The following is an 18,758-nucleotide window of genomic DNA, read 5'->3' on the forward strand; positions in this document are numbered from 1 at the left end:
CACATTTACAATACTAATTGGTTAAAATAAGGAATACAGCACAGAAGTGCTCTCTAAGGTAGGTGCCCTCCTAGAATGCAAGGGTGAACTTGACCATGGTGCAAGCTTGTGCAATGAGCACACAGTGGAAACACTGATTTTTTCAAATAAGTGAATTATTTAATGAGATAATCTTGAAGATTCTGCTTTTAAAAGGGAAGCATTTGTGAAAATTACTGGAAAAGACCCAGGCCTATGGGAATCTAGTCAGAAAGGTCTAGGGAGTATGAGGTGCCCCTCCTCAGGAGGGCAAGGGCTGAGCACCTGAGATAAGCTACAAGAGCCCAAGCGATGGTCAGTTTCTCTCCTGACATTAAAGAGTGACGAGTGACCAGAAAGAGCAGCATTTTAGATGAAGCGTGTCAGATTTTAAATACACTTAAAATCCTCAAGTGCAGTTCTTACATCTAGACTGCTACGTTTACTACAAAGAATCCTAAATGCTCTGTAGGCATTTACAAATATCTTCATAATAAATATCCCATAAAATTCAGCATTTGGTCAGTGGTTGGAGGTCAAATGCAGATGAGCACATTTATAGTTTATAGTTAAAGAGAGAGGAGAAAAGAGGACAAGACAGCAAGGGAGAGTGAGAGGGAGACAGAGAGAGAGAGAGAGACAGAGAGAGAAATGAAGGTCCATAATAGCACTTGACCCTTCAGGCTACTTAGGAATAAATGTAGCAACCTGGGATTAAATGGCAGGATTATGTGTGCCGTGTCATCTGGGACGTGAGAATAAATTTTATGATCTCAAGAAGGGGAGAGAAGAAAAGAATTCCACTTCAAATCATCAAATCTATGTTCCAGTCCCAATGTCCTTGGGCCCCACTCTCTCTGCAGTGAAAGGGGCCGCAGGGCCCCCAAGTGGTCCAGGGCACAGCGCGGAATCAATTACCTCCTCCAGAAGGATGGGGCTGTCTGAACGGTGAACACCGTCAGACAGTCACAAATTACCTAGTGCAGGGAAAAACCCCATTTTTCTAACTAATATGATCTTCCTGCCAGATAAGCAGGTTCCTCCTCTGACTGATCAGCTGCAGCTTCATTGCCTTGCAGACCCCATCTCCCCCAACCCTGTCGCAGGAAGAGTAAATCACTTTTCAAAAGACGGCTTGATATAATGGCGGTACATCTTCTTAAACACAGGTAATAGAACAGTGTGCATGATCACCTTTGGCAGGAAAGCCCAGCCATGGACACGTCCCCTTCTTGGCTCCAGGGGGCCTGCAGTAACATGCTCATAAATTGGCCAGGAGATCCTGGGAGATACGACCCTGCTTTATAGCCGAGGCCAGCACTCAGTCACCAGGGACATGATTGCTGAGGGATAAGGTCGAGGAACCTCTTTTGGTGTCATCCCACTGAGATGTTATCAGATGCTCAACCCTAAAGCAAGAGAAACAAACTGATAACTAAATTGGGGGGAGGGGACCTGGGCAGAAATGCGATAATCCATCAACTCACCTGTAGAGAAAGTACCAGGGAAAAACAGTATTGATTTTTTTTACAAGCCAGTGCACAGATTTGTCAGACAAAAGCATAGAGATGTCAACCCCCAGAACCACTGCCCCCAGCAACCCCAGGACCATGGCCAGAGAGACACATGCCAAGGGCAGGAGCAGAGGCAGCACTGGGGCACATTTTCCATGCCAGGCTTAAGAGGGATTGTCAGCTTTATTAAAGAGAGACTTGTCCACCCCCACATGAATGAATGTGTGTGTTATCTGTCCCCACCTAGGCAGAGGTAAGACATAGGAAAAAAGACATCCAGTAAGAACATGCTTTGAGCATGTCCCAAGAGAGGCAGCTTCATGGTCTCAGCACAGCTGCTGTCACCTGTCACCCATGGAAGCTGTGTGCAGAAGATGCTCCTGCCATTAGGGTCACAGGAAGGTCGCAAAAGTTTACTCAAAGGGTCATTCAGTTGGAATACTGCAAAACTAATGGATAATTTTAGATTTCAGAGAGAATCTACTGGGGCATATTTTCATGTCCTACCCTAACAAAAGAGAATCTGAACCAACTATCAAGGTTTACTGTTTTGTCTGGCCGGGGGAGGCTCACTCTGACACTCCATGTCTCAGGTGTTTAGAATCAATTGAGATCTAGGTCCCATGAATTCACCCACCAAAGCAACATCTGGAGACATATAGTGAGATTGGTTTAACTGAGCCAGGGATAAACACACTCAGTGTATGTTTGGATATCTTGCTAAACACAACATCCCTTTCAGATTCCACATGGCATTCCAAACTCTTTCTTCATGAAATTTCACCTGGTTTGTAGGAAACAAAAGATAATCAAATTAAAAATTCAACAAAACACAAAATATAAGATCACAATGAATAACTTACAAGTATCATATGAAGAAATGCATTACGTAGCTGTCATGGACTTGGTAACCCTAGTTTCTGCTAGGTGCACGATTCATTTAAAGCACTTCATCACCTGCTAAAGTGTGTTTCTCTTTCTCAGTCTTTCCTCATGCAATGTTATTACACTCTTTTTTCAAGTACAGAATGTGGCTGTTCACCCCTTTGAACAGGAGTATCCGGGACACTGGCCTGTGGGCCACTTCATGTGCCTACCAGCATGGCACGGCATGTTCTAAAGACTGAGAAGCAAGTGGCCAGTTGATCAAGTCAGTGGGGAAAAAATGAGAAATTATATATTGAATATGTGTGAAATGTGAGAAGCAAATAGAGGCAGAATGGAACTGCCTTAGAGCATCTATAAATATAATGCGTACACAGTTATGTAACACTTAATGGTGGCTGTGTCAATTATTGTATGAAAATGTTTTCATAATTTTGCAGCGACCCTTTCTCATCAATAAGCTTAAAAATGCATTAAGGAATGTTAAATAAAAAGATAAATAATACAAAACAAGGAAATTACTAAAGCGTTTTCCACAGTGGTTGTAACATTTTATATTTCCAGTTTCACCCCTTCCAGACTACACTTGGCCTAGTGGGGCTTTTGAATCTTAGTCACCAAACAGCTGGGTACCACTAGCTCATTGTGGTTTTAATTTGCAATTCCTTAATAAGTAATGATGTTGATCATTTTATCAGGTGCTGCCTATATTTATACATCTTCTACGAGGAAGCATCTGTTCAAATCTTTTGTCCATTTTCAGTCAAATTGTTTGTTTTTATATTACAGTTTTGGGAGTTATTTACATAATCTGGCTACAAGTCCTTAGTCAATATAACATTAGCAAATATCTTCCCAGTGAGTGGCTTGTCTTTTCATTGGCCTATCAGTGTCTTTCAAAGAACAGATGTTTAATTTTTATGAAGTCAAATTTACCAAATTTTAATTTTATTAGGCCATGCTTTGGATGTCATATTTAAGAAATCTTTGCTTAACTCAAAGTTACATCGATTTTCTTCTGTGATTACTTCTAAAAATTCTTATCGCTTTGGGCTTCACATTTAAGTCTATGATCCAACTCTGTATCATCTAAGGATCAAAGTTTATATGTTGCATGTGAATACCCAATTGTCCCAGCACCATTTCTTAAGGCTAGCCTTCCTCTGCTAAATTCTTTGCATGTCTGCTGAAAACCAGTTCTTCACATATGCTGTTGTCATTTTCTGGACTCTGTTCCATTTATCTTGTCTAACTTAATGCCAGTCACACTCTCTTGATTATTATTGTAGCTCTAGGTCTTGACTTAACTCAGAGTTCATCTTGCAACTTTGTTCTTTACTTTCAAAGTTGTTTCAACAATTCAAAACCATTTTCAATGGCAACTTAATTTTAGAATGTGTTTGTCAATCTGGTCAAAAATAAAAGCATACTAGTACTCAATGAAACAACTGAATATTTCCACCTTGGAAGAACGACGTATTAGCAATATTGGATATTTGTACCCATGAACATCGTACATCACTCCATTTGTTTAGTTCTTCATTGATGTCACTTTTTGATATTTTACAGTTTTTAGTATCTAGGTCTTACACATTTTGTTCTGATACCATTATAAATAGTAATTGTTTTATTTTAGTTTCCAATAGTTCATTACAAGGATATAGAAAAATTATTGATATTTGTACATTGCCATTTTTTTTCTTGCAATCTGCTAACCTGACTTATGAATTTATGCAACTTTTTTGTACATCCCAAAGGATTTCTTACACAGCTCTGTCATCTGATCATAAAAACAGTTTTACTTTATCACTTCCAATTAGAATGCTTTTTATCTGGTTTTTTGGTTGATTTTTTTTTGTTTTGTTTCATTTTGTTTTGTTTTGTTTTATTGTTTACTTACTACACTGGTTAGACTGTCTAATGTTGAATAAAAGTGGCAAAGGAGAACCTCCCTGTCTTGTTACTGATCTTAGGCAGAAAACACCTAGTAAATATTTCACCAACAAATATGTCTAGTTTCTGTTTGTTTGGTTTATTATTATTATTATTATTATTATTATTATATGCTTTTTATCAGTTTGAAAATGTTCCCTTCTGTTGCGAGTTTTCTGAGGATTTGTATCATGAATTGCTTTTGAAGTTTATAAAAAAATATTGAAAGTGCATTGAAATAATCATATGGTCTTATCTTTTATACTATGCTGATATGATGAATTACATCTACTAATTTTTAGTGTTGGGCCAACCTTAGCAGTACTTTGGCTAAAATTGTATTTAGAATTATTGCACCTACATTCATGAAGACCATGAGTCTCCAGTTTTATTTACTTATATCTGCTGGGTTTTGGTGTGAGGATAATAATGCTGGCTTCATAAAACAAGTTTGAAAGTATTTCCTTCTCTTCAATTTTCTGTAACAGGTTTTTTGTTGTTGTTGTTATATGATTGGTATTGTTTCTTCCCAAAATCTTTGGTAGAATTTGAATGTAAAACCACATGCTTTAGAAGTTTAACTTTTTTACAGCTATATATGTTATCTATTTCTCAAATAAGATTTGGTAGTTTATGACTTTTCAGAAATTTTTTCCATTTAACCTAAGTTGTAAAATTTATGGGAAGAAATTGTTTTATAATATTCTCTTTTGTTTTTTTAGTATCTGTAAGATCCATAGTGATATAACCTTTGCCATTACTGATACTAGGCACACATGTCTTCTCTTTTTTTTCCTAATAAACCTGACAAAAGTTTACCATTTTTTTATTCTCAAAGAATCACTCTTGGTTTTATTTAAATATTCCTATTTTTTTTCTGTGTTTAGTTGTTTATTTCATCTCTGTTTTTTTTTCTTTTTTTTACTTACTTTTGGTTTAATTTGATCTTTTTCTAGTTCCTGATCATAAAGACTAATCTCTGATTTGAGACCTTCCTTCAGACCACACAAGCATCTAACGCTATAAATAATCCTCTAAGGTCTACTTTTCCTTCATCCCACAAATTTTGGCAGGTTGCGGTTTCACTTTTTTCCAGTTCAAAATACTTTCTACTATCTCTTTTGTTTTCTTCTTTAGCTCATGGACTGTGTATAAATGTGTCATTTATTTCCTAAACATCTGGAGATTTCCAAGAGTTAACTCTGCTATCAGTTTCTCATTTCATCCCATTGTGGGCAGAGAAGATAGTTTGCATGACTTCAATCATTTTTAAGTTACTGAAACTTGTTCTAGGTCCTAGAAATACTTTGTCTTCTTGAGGAAAAAAAATGTGTATTCTATTATTGCTTTGTGGAGTGTTCTCTAAATATAAATAGATAAATTAAATGATAGCATTTTTCAAATCATCTATATCCTTATAGATAACCTGTCTTCCTTATTACAACCTTTACTTTGAAAGATATTTATGCTTATGATAGAATTATAGATTGATTTATTTTCTTTCTGAATTTCAGTGAGTCTGTTTTGTCTTCTTGCTTGCATTTTTTTTGTGGGCTACATTTCGATTCTGATGTGCCATTGTGTAGTTTTTCTCATGTTTCTTGTGATTATAGTCTGCAGAGCTTCCTGAAACTATATGCTTATAATTATTTTTCATTTGGAAAATTTTTATGAGCAATTTGTTAAAATAATTTTTCTGCTCCAAAGTCTTTTCTTCTTCATGGACTGCAACTCTTTTAATTTTATATGTTAGACTAATATGCCAGGTATATTACACTGACTGAATTTGTTCCTGAGGTCACTAATGCCCTGTTATTCTCACTTTTTAAAAATGTTCTACTCTCTGTGTTTCATTTTAGATAGGTTCAATCACTGTCTTCCAGTTCACTGATCTTTTCTTCTGAAACACTTAATCTTTTGTTGATTCCATCTGAGTGAATTTTTCATGTTAGACATTGTATTTTTCATGTCTAAAAGATTTGTTTAGGTCTTTTTTAAACCATCAAAGTCTTCACCTATCTTTTCGAACAACTGGAATATAGTTATAACTAATTAATATCTTTGTCTGCTAATTCTAACATCTTCACACATTCATTATGGGTTGGATTTTTCTGCTCCTTTGCATGCCTAGTAATTTTTCTATTGAACACAGGATATTGTGAATTTTAGTTTTGGGGTACTGGATATTTCTGTATTGCTAAAAATACTTTGGATCTGAAACCACATTAAATTCCTTTAAAAGTTTTATCCTTTTGAGTCTCCTTTTAAGATTTATTAAGCAGGAGTGGAGCAGTACTCAGTGTAGGTCAACTATTCAGCACTGGTGTGAGTACACTGCGCTGAATGCTCATCTCCACGTCCTGTGAAATTAGAGTGTCTTCTCTCTGTCTGGGAGCAGGCAATATTTCCTCCAAATCTCTACATAGTTTTTATCCCCAATCTTCTTCACTACTATCTTTATGTACATGCATTTATTGTTATTTGACTTGCTATCATTATGCTACTCAAGGGTGACTCTCTCAGTATCTACAGAGTGCCTCTTTCTCTCTGTCTCTTTCATTCTCTTTCTCTGTCTCTCCCTCCATGTCTGTCTGTCTCTCTCCTCCCCCTCTCACCTCCAACTGCCAAATTCATGTTCTCAACTCAGAAAGTCTGGTGAAGTCTGCCTGGACCCTCCTCCCTGTGCCACAGAACAGAAACTCTCTAGACAGTAACTAAGGCAATCTTGAGTTCTCCTCATTTGCTTCCCATATCTCAGGGGCCAGCATTCTTCAGTGTGCTTTGAGAATTTACATTTTATATTTTTCCTGGTTTTTCTTCCAGGTTCAAGTGTAAATCCAGTCTATGTTACTAACTGGCAGGAAGTGGAAGTTCTCTCACTTTGTAAATAATAAATGTTTTATGTTATCAATAGAACAATTTTAGACTAACATATAATTGTGAAAATAGTCCAGAGTTCTCATATACCTTGTAGCCGAAACCACATAAAAAGCAGCCAACATGGACATAATGCTATTACAGCTGAAATTAATTTTTGGAATGCTATTCAGATTTTAATATATTTACTCTGTTTAATGGACATATAAAAATCATTGAAACTTTTATTCAATAGAACATACTAATACACTCCAACTTAGTTTTGATGTCAATTGAGCAGTTTTCTATTGCTGCTTAACAAACAACCACAGAACTTAGTGATGCAAAAGAAAGCACATTCCTCTCCTAGGATTACTGATTCGGCTGGACCATACCCCCGCACTGGTCTCACTTGGGCTGCCTGACAGGGCTTTTTCGCACTGGAGCGTCAGCTGGTGCTGAGCTTTGCTGGGACTCCAGGCACACTGGTTTTCTCCATGTGGTCTTTGGTCCCCCTGGCTAACCAGAAGTATGCCCAGCAACCTCATGTTGTACTCCAGGAGGACAAGCAGTGCCAGGGGCTCAACAGTGCCTTCTCGACTCTCTGACCAAAACAACAGATTGCCAAGCCCAGGGTATGCATGACAGGACTCCCAGGCCTGGGCCCTAGAGGTGAGGTTCACTGGAGGCAATTAAGGCAACAACCGCAACACCTTCTACTGGGTGAGAATTCTGTTTCACTTGTATTTTGAGAGCATGGTCCATCATAACAATAAAAACCTTGCTTGGATAAATGTAGTAAGTGGAACTGGTACACAGGAACTGGTAAGTGTTCAGGGCAAATTTTGAACACTCCGTCAGCAATAAACAAAGGTAATGCAATGAAGGACCCTGGGCACATGTTGATGGCATCTTAAGGGATGATGCAGGCCTATCTTCTTTAACACATCAGCTGAGCACCTTGACTGTAAAGACAGGTGAAAGGCCCTGAGGACACTCCCAGCGTTGGTGAGAGAGAGCTGTCAGCAGTCCCTCAGCAAACCCCTTCTATAAAAGGGGAGACTGACTGGAAAAAAGGTCCTACAAGGAAGTTTAGTGCCAAGCTGACAGTCATCGTTTTGTAGGCACCTCTGGCCCCAGAGAAGGAAAAATAATAATTACAAAATTCACTGAGTGATTGCTATGCATCTGCACTGTTCAAGTGCTGTTTGGATTAACTCATGTAATCCTCACAACAACACTATGAGGTAGATAACATCATTGTCCTAATTTTACAGCCAGTTAGAAACACATCCAGGTCTCACCAGTGAGAATTGACGATGTGGGCGTGGACCGAGGTGGCCAGGGCCCAGAGACTGGCCTGACAATGATCTTTCTTCTGTATCATTGATACACTGAGCAGCATCTTATGCTAAGTGCATCCTCCCCCTTTTTCTAGAAGGCAGTGGGTGCAGAGCTCTGTAAGAGATGTTGAGAGTCTATAAAACACACACTGTGTTGTGCCTGCAGTGGGGGATGTCCTCATACAGAGGAGTGCACAGCACAGAAAAGACAGGACGCTGGCCTAACAGCCTCTGCATCAAGCTCCTGTGGCCCCTGAACATGTAGGTTTGGAAAGGTAGCTTCCTCTATGACTGGTGATTGGCATTAAGAATGGAAGATGACAAATGCATTCATGTGATGGCAGGACATACAGAGAAGCAGGTGTGGTCAGACCCACCCAGAGATGAGCACGTGCGACAATGGTGACAACAGCTCATCTGGGTCTATATGCTCAGCGATATAATATAAGGATGCTCAGTAGTAGGGTCATGTCCCACTCTACCTTGAAAAGTTGGAACATTCTATAATCAACAAATAGTGATCCACGCCAAAAAAAAAAAAAAAATGGAATCTAACACTAAACAAAAATACCCAATTCAAAGTGGCAGTGCTTACTGGGCAGATACTATGAGCGAAGTGACAGGTTTGGTATTTTAAGAATCAGAGATGAGCAGGAGGCAGGAGGAGCCGTTCAGAAGCAGCAGGGGTGAGGCAAAGGAGCTGCGTAAGCGACTCTGCCACAGCAAGATGGTGTGAAATGCACTTGTCTCCACTTTGCTTACACACTACCAGCTATGTGGACATGCATGATGCCATGGCAACTGGATGACAGGTCCAGGTCCTGAGAGATAAATGGGGGGCAGCTGTGTCTGGCGACCCAGGGACGGCTCCCATCTCTGTGCAGTGCAGCAACTTCAGGCTATGGGTCCTAACAAGATGACCTCAGGGCACCCGGACCAAGGCCATCAATCACAGGCAGGTAACAGCCAAGAGGGAGCCTTTGGGACTCCCAGAGACACACGTGTGGGGCGTCAGGAGGGGCTACAACTGGATGCTAAGTAGAGTCGCGATGAGGATGACAGATGTGCTCTACCAACACCCCAGCATCAAATGCAAGCTTTCTTGTTGGCAAGAACCATTTCCCGACTACCAGAGAGCAATGCAATACCTCAGATGGCAGGGGAGTAGGGGCACTGGATTTTTATCATCTCCTGCTGGATCTGAGAAGATAAACTGTCACCTTCCCCTAAAGTATATTCACCCGCTCCCCATCAGTGTTCCTGGAGGGCAGAGCCTGGATGAGCCACCTCCAGAGAGTCTCAAAGCAATCCAGGAGTCACGTGACTATTTTCTGAGGGGTCCCCACATTCCCTGCTCAACTGCCTTAACAAAGGCAGCGACTGGCCGGTGTGAGCTGCAGTAGGACTGACAAGAATAAGAAGAAGAATTTCTGTAGAATAAAGATGGTCAATTATTGAAGTAGAAAGTCACAAAACCCCTTTTTCAAGGGAGCACCTTGAATAAAATTGTTAGAACACAGAAAATGGAATGAGTTGAGATCTCAGGGGAGAAAAACCTTTTTCCAAAATGAATTCCCCAGTGACCTGCTCAGTTCCTATCATGAAACATCTTCGCCTTTGGTTAAAGTTGTCCACTCCTCTTTGAGGACTGGCAGGGGCATAACCACTAACCTCGCCTTGTGAACAGCTTGTCAAGAGTCCAGTCATCATGCTGCAGAGATGGCGCGCTGGACAGGAAGGGCCATGGGCTTTGTCCGTTTAGCTGAGAATGAGGCATGGAGGGTGCAAAGGGGAGAAGTAAGAGCTTGGAAGAAATTTTCCCACATTTGACTATGCCAATATTCATATTTAATTAAGATTTGTATTGATGTAATTATAAATTTACCCTGATGTTATAAGAAATAATCAGGGATTCCATGTATACATTAGTGGGTTTCCCCAACGGGGAAATTAAAAGTGAACTATTATTATTTGGAATTGCCCCAAATTTTGACATCAGAGAGGATGAGTCTTTACCTCCAAAACCACTGGCTGCACGGGGCAGTGGCCCTGGCACCCAGCGCTGCTCAGCATTCCTCAGGAAGACCGTGGCCAGCCTACTGAAGCAGAAACACTGGGAGCAGGGCCCTGGAAGCTCAAGTTTCAGGAGTTCTCTGATTGGTTCCTATGCAAAGGTCCACCACCTGTATTTGGAGGCAGCAGTGGGACCTCCTGGTCAGGGACCCTAGGCAGGGCCCCTGGCCTTCTCGGTCTGGCTCAGTCAGAGCACCAAGGACCTCTGCCCACTGAGACCATCTGCTAAGCACCCAGTACCCCAAACTGGCGTGGTGACACACAAGGAGCTAGTCTCTGCCCCAGGCTGGCTAGGCCCCTCTGGATGCTGTTAACCCACATCCAGTGTCAGGGCCAGCAGAAACCCATGACACTCACCATGAAAAGCCCAAACTCACATCCACTTGCCATATATCAACCCTTCATTCCAAAAAGTTAGGGACTCCCAGAGCTAGGAATTCAAGATCTGGGCCACTTCCTCCCAAAGGTTACTTACAAAAGTTACAACAAAAGAAATGAGGCATGAAATGATCGACAGGTCCTGTCCCTTCTGCTCTGTGTTTTGGGGGAAGCTACAGTCTTGTTAATTGTCAGTGTTTCCAACAGTGGATAGACGAAGCTCTTCCTTAGTCTGGGGCCCCCCTACTCACAGATTCAGAATCCAGGAAACAGAAGTAAGAAATCAGTTGGTTGACGACTTTTGACTACTTGACATTGTCCTAGCAGGAAAATATAAAGAAATGTATTAAAAACTGTTTGTTTGTTTTGGTTTCTGACACGTCAAGTTCTGAGTTGTTGAAAGAACTGCACAAAAACATTTAACTGAGCTACATCACAGAGCAGGTCTGTGGCCCCTGACAATCCCCTATTCCCTCTGGTTGCTGGTGGAGCATCACCAACTCCACAATTTCTCAGGCTAAGGACCACTTACCTGCCTGGATATTCTGTTGTTGTTACTAAGGCAGGTATTTTAAAATTTTAAATAAAGCTTTATTAGAGTTATAATTTCTTGAGGTATAATTTACATATAACAAATGTTACTACTTTTAAGTATACAGATCAGTTAATTTTGACCTATGTATACAGTTGTGCATCCATTACCACAGTAAAGTGAAATAATGTATTCAGAAGGTTCCCTGGAGCTCTCTCTTAATCTCCACTTTCCTGCCCCAGGAAACCATTGACTGAGTGACATCCTCCTTATTACATTACATTTTCTAGAATCTTCTATGTACTATTCTGTGATCGGCTTCTCTCATTCAACATGATTTTTGAGATTAATCCATTCTATTGTCTATATTAGCAGTTCATTTTCCTTATGTTGCTGAATAGTAGTATTCCATTGTATGTCTGTACCATAATTTGTTTATCTCTTGAAAAATATTTGAGTTGTTTCCAAGTTTTGATTATTACAAGTAAAACTTCAGGGAAGATTCAAACATAAGTCTTTGTGATGATGTGTGTTCTCATTGCTTTTTGGTAAGTACCTATGGATAGAATTGTTAGATCATCTGTAAAGTATATGTTTAAATGGGGAAGAAGATGCTAATCTTATTTTGAAAGCAGATGAACAACTTCATGTTCCCACCAGCACTATCTGGGGATTGCACTTTTTCCCCATTGCCCAGAACGCTTGGTGCTTCCATCATTTTCATTGTTGACGTTTGATTGACTGTTAGTTATATCTCATTATTGTTTAATTTACATTTCCAGTGACTGGTGATCTTTTCATGTGTGCATGCTTACCATTCACACATCTTTTGTAAAATGCTTTTGCAAATATTTTATCCATTTCAGTGGATTTTGTTTTTGTCATCGTCCTGAGCTCTAAGAATTCCTAATTGATATCCATTGTTTTCAGAGGGCATGGTCTGTGTGACTTAATTTCCTCACATGTGCATGTGTTCTCTCTTAGCGAACGTTCTATATGTTCTTAACAAGAACACATGTTCGACTGTGTTTGGGAGGGTGCCCCAATCCATCAAGTAGATGAAGGCTGTTAATAATGTTGTTTGATATTCCATATCCTTATTGATTTTCTGTCTACATCTTCTACTAATTGCTAAGAGAGAAATATCGAAATCTCCAAATTTAAGTGTGAATTCATCTATATTGCTTCAACTCTGTCAGTTTTGGGTTCATATATTTGGAAGCTCCGTCAGTAAGCATGTACACATTGAAGATATTTTTTCTCTTATTGAGCTGACCCCATTATTATGCCTTGCCCCCTTTCTATCCTACCTTGTCTATAGTTTAATTTGTGTTGTATTATTATCAACATACTTCCTACCTTAAAATTAGTATTCTCATATTTTATATATCTTTTTATCCATATATTTTCAACTTATCCATGTCTTTATATCATAGAGTTAGACGTTGCTTTTTATCTGGCCTGACTGTCTCTTCTTTGGCGAGGAGTCTGATGGAGGGGTCCCAGGCCAGGACTGACTCCAGAGTGAGCCCCAGAGGGAGGGTGGGGGTTGCGGGGGGAAGGCCGTCACCCTCCCAGGACCAGGTGAGGGCAGACCGGTGTCTCGGTGCTGTGCTTCACCATGGAGAAGCGTCTGTCCCAGCCCAGTGTCCCCATGGCAGGGAGCAGCAGGGCCCCCACTGTAGTAAGGGGTACGCAGGAGCCTCCCTCCTCCTTGTCTTTTTTCTTTAATTCAAATTATTCTGTTGTTGTTTCACTCTTTAGGCAGGACGGATAAGAAATAAAAAGAAATGAGTTGTCTCTGGATATCCTTTAAAACTTATTAAAAAGAACAAACGCTCATTAATCTCCAAAGTTGAACAAATCTGGGCATGCGTGATGTAAACGCACTGCCAAACGCAAAAGGGAAACAAATGAACACCACTCCTTCTCCCAAAAGAAAGCCCCATGCACCTCACTGGAGAGGACTGCAGATGGGCACATCCATGCACGTTCACATGGAGGCCTCTTCCCCTCCCCACCTCCCTGGCAGGTAGCATGTGCAAGGGATTCAGAGGCAGGAGATGAGAAAGGCCTTTTAGGCTTTGCAGAAACACAACTCAGAGCAGCCCAAAGCGAGGCTCCGTGTAGCAGGGCCCTGCCTCCAGGTCAACCCTGGGAAGTCATGGCACAGCTATCAGCCTGGGAATCTCCGGGCTTAAAGAAGACTGGGGTGGGAATCCTCAGGATCTTTCTCAGCCAGGCCCAGCAAGGACCCGTGGTGGGCAGCAAGAGCCGGAGTCTTATCTCCTGCAAGCTAATTGACACAATAAGAAAAATGCATTAAACTGCAAATTCCATGTAACAGATTTATTTTATTTTAAAAAAGGAAAACATGATCATTAAAAATCATACATCTGAGTGGAAAAGATTTACAGTTGGAGTTAAAAATAGGAAATTGACCATTCTTAGGTCACTATTATTTTTAAATTTCTCTTTCACTGCTTTCACAAACCGTCTGTTGCTAATATTGTCAGTTTATCTGTTAAAATCTCATCTAAACAAGTAAGATACACACTCAGATGCAAATAAAGCAGTATTCTGTGGGCTGCGAACTGGAAGACAAAGAGAAAGTTGTATGTAAGTGAGGCAACAATTTTGATACTTTGATACTTAATAGCTACACTCTGTTCTGTAAAAATTATTTTCCAGAATGTTTCCATATCAAACCAAGAAAGACACTAAAAGGTGAACTAGGAATAGATCACTTCTTCTCAGGGACCAACAGTGATAGCATCATGGACTCAGCTTCCTCACTTCAGACAGATAAGGTACAAAAACCAGCCAGACTATGCCTGGAACCAGAATGAGACCAGGGGCACCCCAGCCCCTTTGACCTCCAGATAGGGCATGCGGTTAGGTTCCCCTCATTTCCACAAAAGCCTCTTTGTAAAGAGCTCAGGGTGCTTGGAGGAGTATGGAAAGTAACAGGACCGAGTACAGACTGTGTTAGTGGAAATGACATTAAAATTAGTAATAGTCAAAAAAAGAAAAGAAAAAATGCTTCTTTCTGTGAGATCACAGAATGCATCTTGGAAGAAAGCAGGCTATATACACACTGTTAAAAATCTATTACATACTGAGCTTTTTGTTTTGTTATGTTTTGCTTTCATTCATGATATAACAAGTTCCTAACGCCAAGCTTTTACAACTTGCCATGAGTCCAAAACAAAGATGAGCTTGGGGGACAAGACGCAGAGAAGAGACAGAAAATGTGTGCAGAAGGCGTCCCCCAGAAAACCGCTGTTGGGCTGAGGGCTGGCCTTGGAAAGGAGTCTTACAGCCCATCCTCAGCTTCAAGGAGGAAGGGACCAGCAAGTCAGTAACACACAGGCAGGGACATGAGAGAGAGAAAGAGACAGACAGACAGAGAGTCAGAGAGAGAAATGCACACCAGCGTACACACCTGGTGCTCATTATGGCACTTGTTCTTGCCTCACTTCATTTCTCCTCCTGCTGCATGACAACAGAAAAGGCCAGGAGCAGAAGAGCAAAGTACAATATTAAGAAAAAAAAGAGATTGAGCCAATCCTCCTGGCTAACTGGAGAGGACTCGGGGGAAACGTTCTAGTAGATTCCTGCCTGTTAGATTCCCTTATAATCCAGCAGTTGAATTCTAGCTATTAGACTTTGGTGACAACTTTCTCTAAAGTTACCCAGAAATGAGCATGTACAGTAGTCTCTTACCCAAGCTGGAGAGATGCTGAGGATTACGGAGCCCTGCCTGTGAACGCTAGGGGTCAGGAAAGGAGGCACTTAATGATACTTGTATGTGCCTCCTTGCTTCCTGCTCCAAAATGCACGCTTCATTTGAATTATTACAATTTCTCATTAAGACTATAAGTACTATTATTATTAGCATTATTAGTTTTTTTCACTATCAGGTGAGGCTGGCACCACTGGCTGATTACCCACAAATTCATTTCCAATTCTTCCTTCTCTCTTCTCTTCCCCACATTAAAAAGAAAGTTCAAAGGCCATTACTTTATTCCCCAATATTCCTTGTGACTGACATTCTCTATGATACCAGTTTTAGCCAAGATATGCGAGAGGAAGGCAATTGGGGCCAGCTAGGAGCCCCATTCCTGCTTCGAAGGGGACAGGTACAAGCAGGCTGGCATGTCCCTTCCCTCTCTCTTTCCCTTCAGTGTGAATGTGAGACCCACAGCCTGGTCACTGTCTTACTGACCATGAGTCCACCAGCATGAGATTGAACTCTAGTTACTGAGTAGATCAGCCTGTAACTGCCTAGGCTCCTCTCTGGGCCACTCCTCACGTGAGGAAAAATAAAACCTGCATTTTTGAGCCACTACAGGTCCATTTTCTGATTTTCAGTTAAGTGAACATAAAAGGCAGTGTTTGTATTACTTTGCAACAAGCATCTCAAAAACCCACTGGCAACTAAGTGCCATTTTATCAAAGACCCCAAATGAGATCCTTCTAACTTGTCTGGAACCCACGGAATGGTGGGAAATATTTAGTTGTTGTTTTAAACTGCAACTTTTTTAAAAACAATTTGTTATAAAGTCACATGTAATTGGAGGAGTCTTTGTAATTTTTTAGGTGATATCTTACTTTCTAGAGAATGAGATGTCCTGGGATTTCCCTGCCTCAGCTCAGATCAGTCTGTTCTACAGGGGCCCCATTTCCTTGCAGAGAAAAAAGGTGGTTAGAAACCAAGATCTGGGTGGTAGGGTGTTCACTGCTCCCATGTGTCATCACTGTTAGACTCCCTCAGCAGACAGCACTTGGAAACACGTAGACACAGACTCAGATACAGATAGGTATAAATACATAAGCGTGTTTCTCCATCAGCAAAAATCAAACCATGAGTTTACTGATAATATCTCTAATTCCAATCCAAAAGCACAGGGGATATTCTAGTCCTCCCTTTTGATACATGGCGCTCTCTTCTCCACCAGTGAGCAACAAGGGCTCCCACTGTCCTCAAGATACTTACTCATTTGCTGAGCCCTGGGATATACAGAAAGGAGTTTCAGATATGCTGATGCACAAAAGTGATAAAAGCAAGCCTGTAACCAGAGTTCAATATTTGCAGGACTTCTGTTTTTAGTTACAATTTACATACAGTGAAATGCACAAATTCTAGGTGTACAATTTGATGGGGTTTGACAGATGCAAGCCCATGTAACCCATAAAAATATTGAACATTTCCAGCACTTCCAGAAATTCCTTTATATGCCTCACAGCCAGCCTTCCCCGACCACAAAGCAAACTTTTCTGGGTTGGGTTTTTTTTTTGTCACCATAGATTAATGTTACCTGTCCAAGAACTTCATGTGATGAATTCCTGAAGTCTGTGCTCTCTTGTCTCTGACTTCACTTTCTCAGCCTAATGTCATGTGTGTAAGTAGTTGTTTTTTCCTCTGCTTTTTTTTCCCATTATATGAATATACACAATTTGTTTATCCACTATTCTCTTTATAAACATTTGGATTGTTTCTAGCTAGCAACTATTACAAATAAAGCTGCTGTGAATATATGTATGCAAGTAGTTTTGTCAAAATAAACTTACCTTTCTTGTGAGTCAATAACTAGCAGTGCAATTGCTAAGTCATAAGTAATTGTAGGGTTAGTTTTAGCAAGAACTGCCAAAACATTTTCCCAACAGGCTGTACATTTCGACACTGCCACAAGTGTTGCATGAGCAGTTGAGCTGCTCCTTCATTTGTTATTGTCTTTTTTTAAAATTCTCACTATTTTAAAGTCTGTGTGGTGTTATTATGGTTATAATTTGCACATCTCTGATTTTTAAAAAATGATGTTAAACATTTTTTCATGTAATTATTGGTTAAGTGATTATTATGCAATGTGATTTCAAGAGGTTTATCTCTTTTTATTTTGTTGTTTGTCTTACTGTTCTGTTGTGGAAATGCCTCGTACATTATGGATACTAGTCCATCATCAGATATGTGTTATGCAAGTATTTCTCCCACTCTCTGGCTAGTCTATTGATTTTCTCTATAATGTATTTTGATAAGTTACAATTTTTACTTTGATGTATTATAATTCTGCATAATTTTCTTTTCTGATTCTTGCTTTTGGTGTCTTTTCTGGGAAATATTTTTATACACTCAAGTCATAAAGATATTCTCCTAGATATCCCTCCAGAGATTATATAGCTTTTAAGTTTAGGTCTGTGGTCAATCTCAAATTAATGTTTGAGTATGCTTTGAAATAAAATTCATCTTATTTTTATCCATACAGATATCCCAATTAGTCCAACATTATTGAATTACTTTAGCACCTTTGTCCAAGAATAGACTGTATTTGTATGGACCTGTTTCTAGACTCACTATGCTGTTGCATTGATTCTTTCTTCTACCCTTAAACTAATTCCATGCTTTCTGATTATTATTGCTTTGTATTACTTGGAATCCAGCAGTGTCCTTAGTGGTGAAAGCAGATACTTCTGCCTTGCTCCTGGTTTCAGAGAAGCAACAATTACTGTTTTACCATTAATTGTGATGTCTTTTTATTTTACAAATGCCTTTCATCATATTGAGGAAGTTCTTTTCTATTTCTAGTTTGATGAGTGTTTATAACATGAATAGGTACTGAATTTTGCAAAGTATTTTTTTCTGCATCTATTGAGAAGACCATCTGTTTTGTCTCCTTTATTCTGTTAAGATGGTGAATTATATCATTTTTTTATGAAAACCAACCTTGCATTATTGAGTTAAATCTCACTCTTATTATATCATGCTTCTCACAAATTGGCCAGGAGAAAACATTTTGAAAAATTGAAATAAGTAAAAATAAAAGTACAAATAAATGTGTGGAAAACAGTTAAAGCTAAGAGAAAATTTTATAGCAATGAAGCATATACTAGAAAAGAAAAAAAGTCTCAGTAATATAAGCTCTCACTTCAATAACCTAAAAAAAGAAAAGCAAAATAAACTCAGAGCAAGAAGAAGGAAGTCATAAGGAACAGAAATCAATGAAACTGAAAACAGAAAAACAATAGAGAAAAATCAAGAAAAGTCCAGTATCACATATGTTAGGTGACAGTTAATGTCCACAGGTCTCTTGCTGAAGGTCTCACAGCTAAGTTTCCTTCATGAAGACAGCAAGGAATAGAAAGCCAGGGGGGAAATGCTGTTCCATTGTCTTCTGGATGCTTTGTTTGGATTTGAAATCAATTGTCTTATGTGTGAAACATACTGCA

Source organism: Pteronotus mesoamericanus, unplaced genomic scaffold (genome assembly GCF_021234165.1).
Source record: "Pteronotus mesoamericanus isolate MK-2021 breed Mesoamerican mustached bat unplaced genomic scaffold, CSHL_Meso_final contig_50, whole genome shotgun sequence".
Classification (NCBI taxonomy): Eukaryota; Metazoa; Chordata; class Mammalia; order Chiroptera; family Mormoopidae; genus Pteronotus; species Pteronotus mesoamericanus.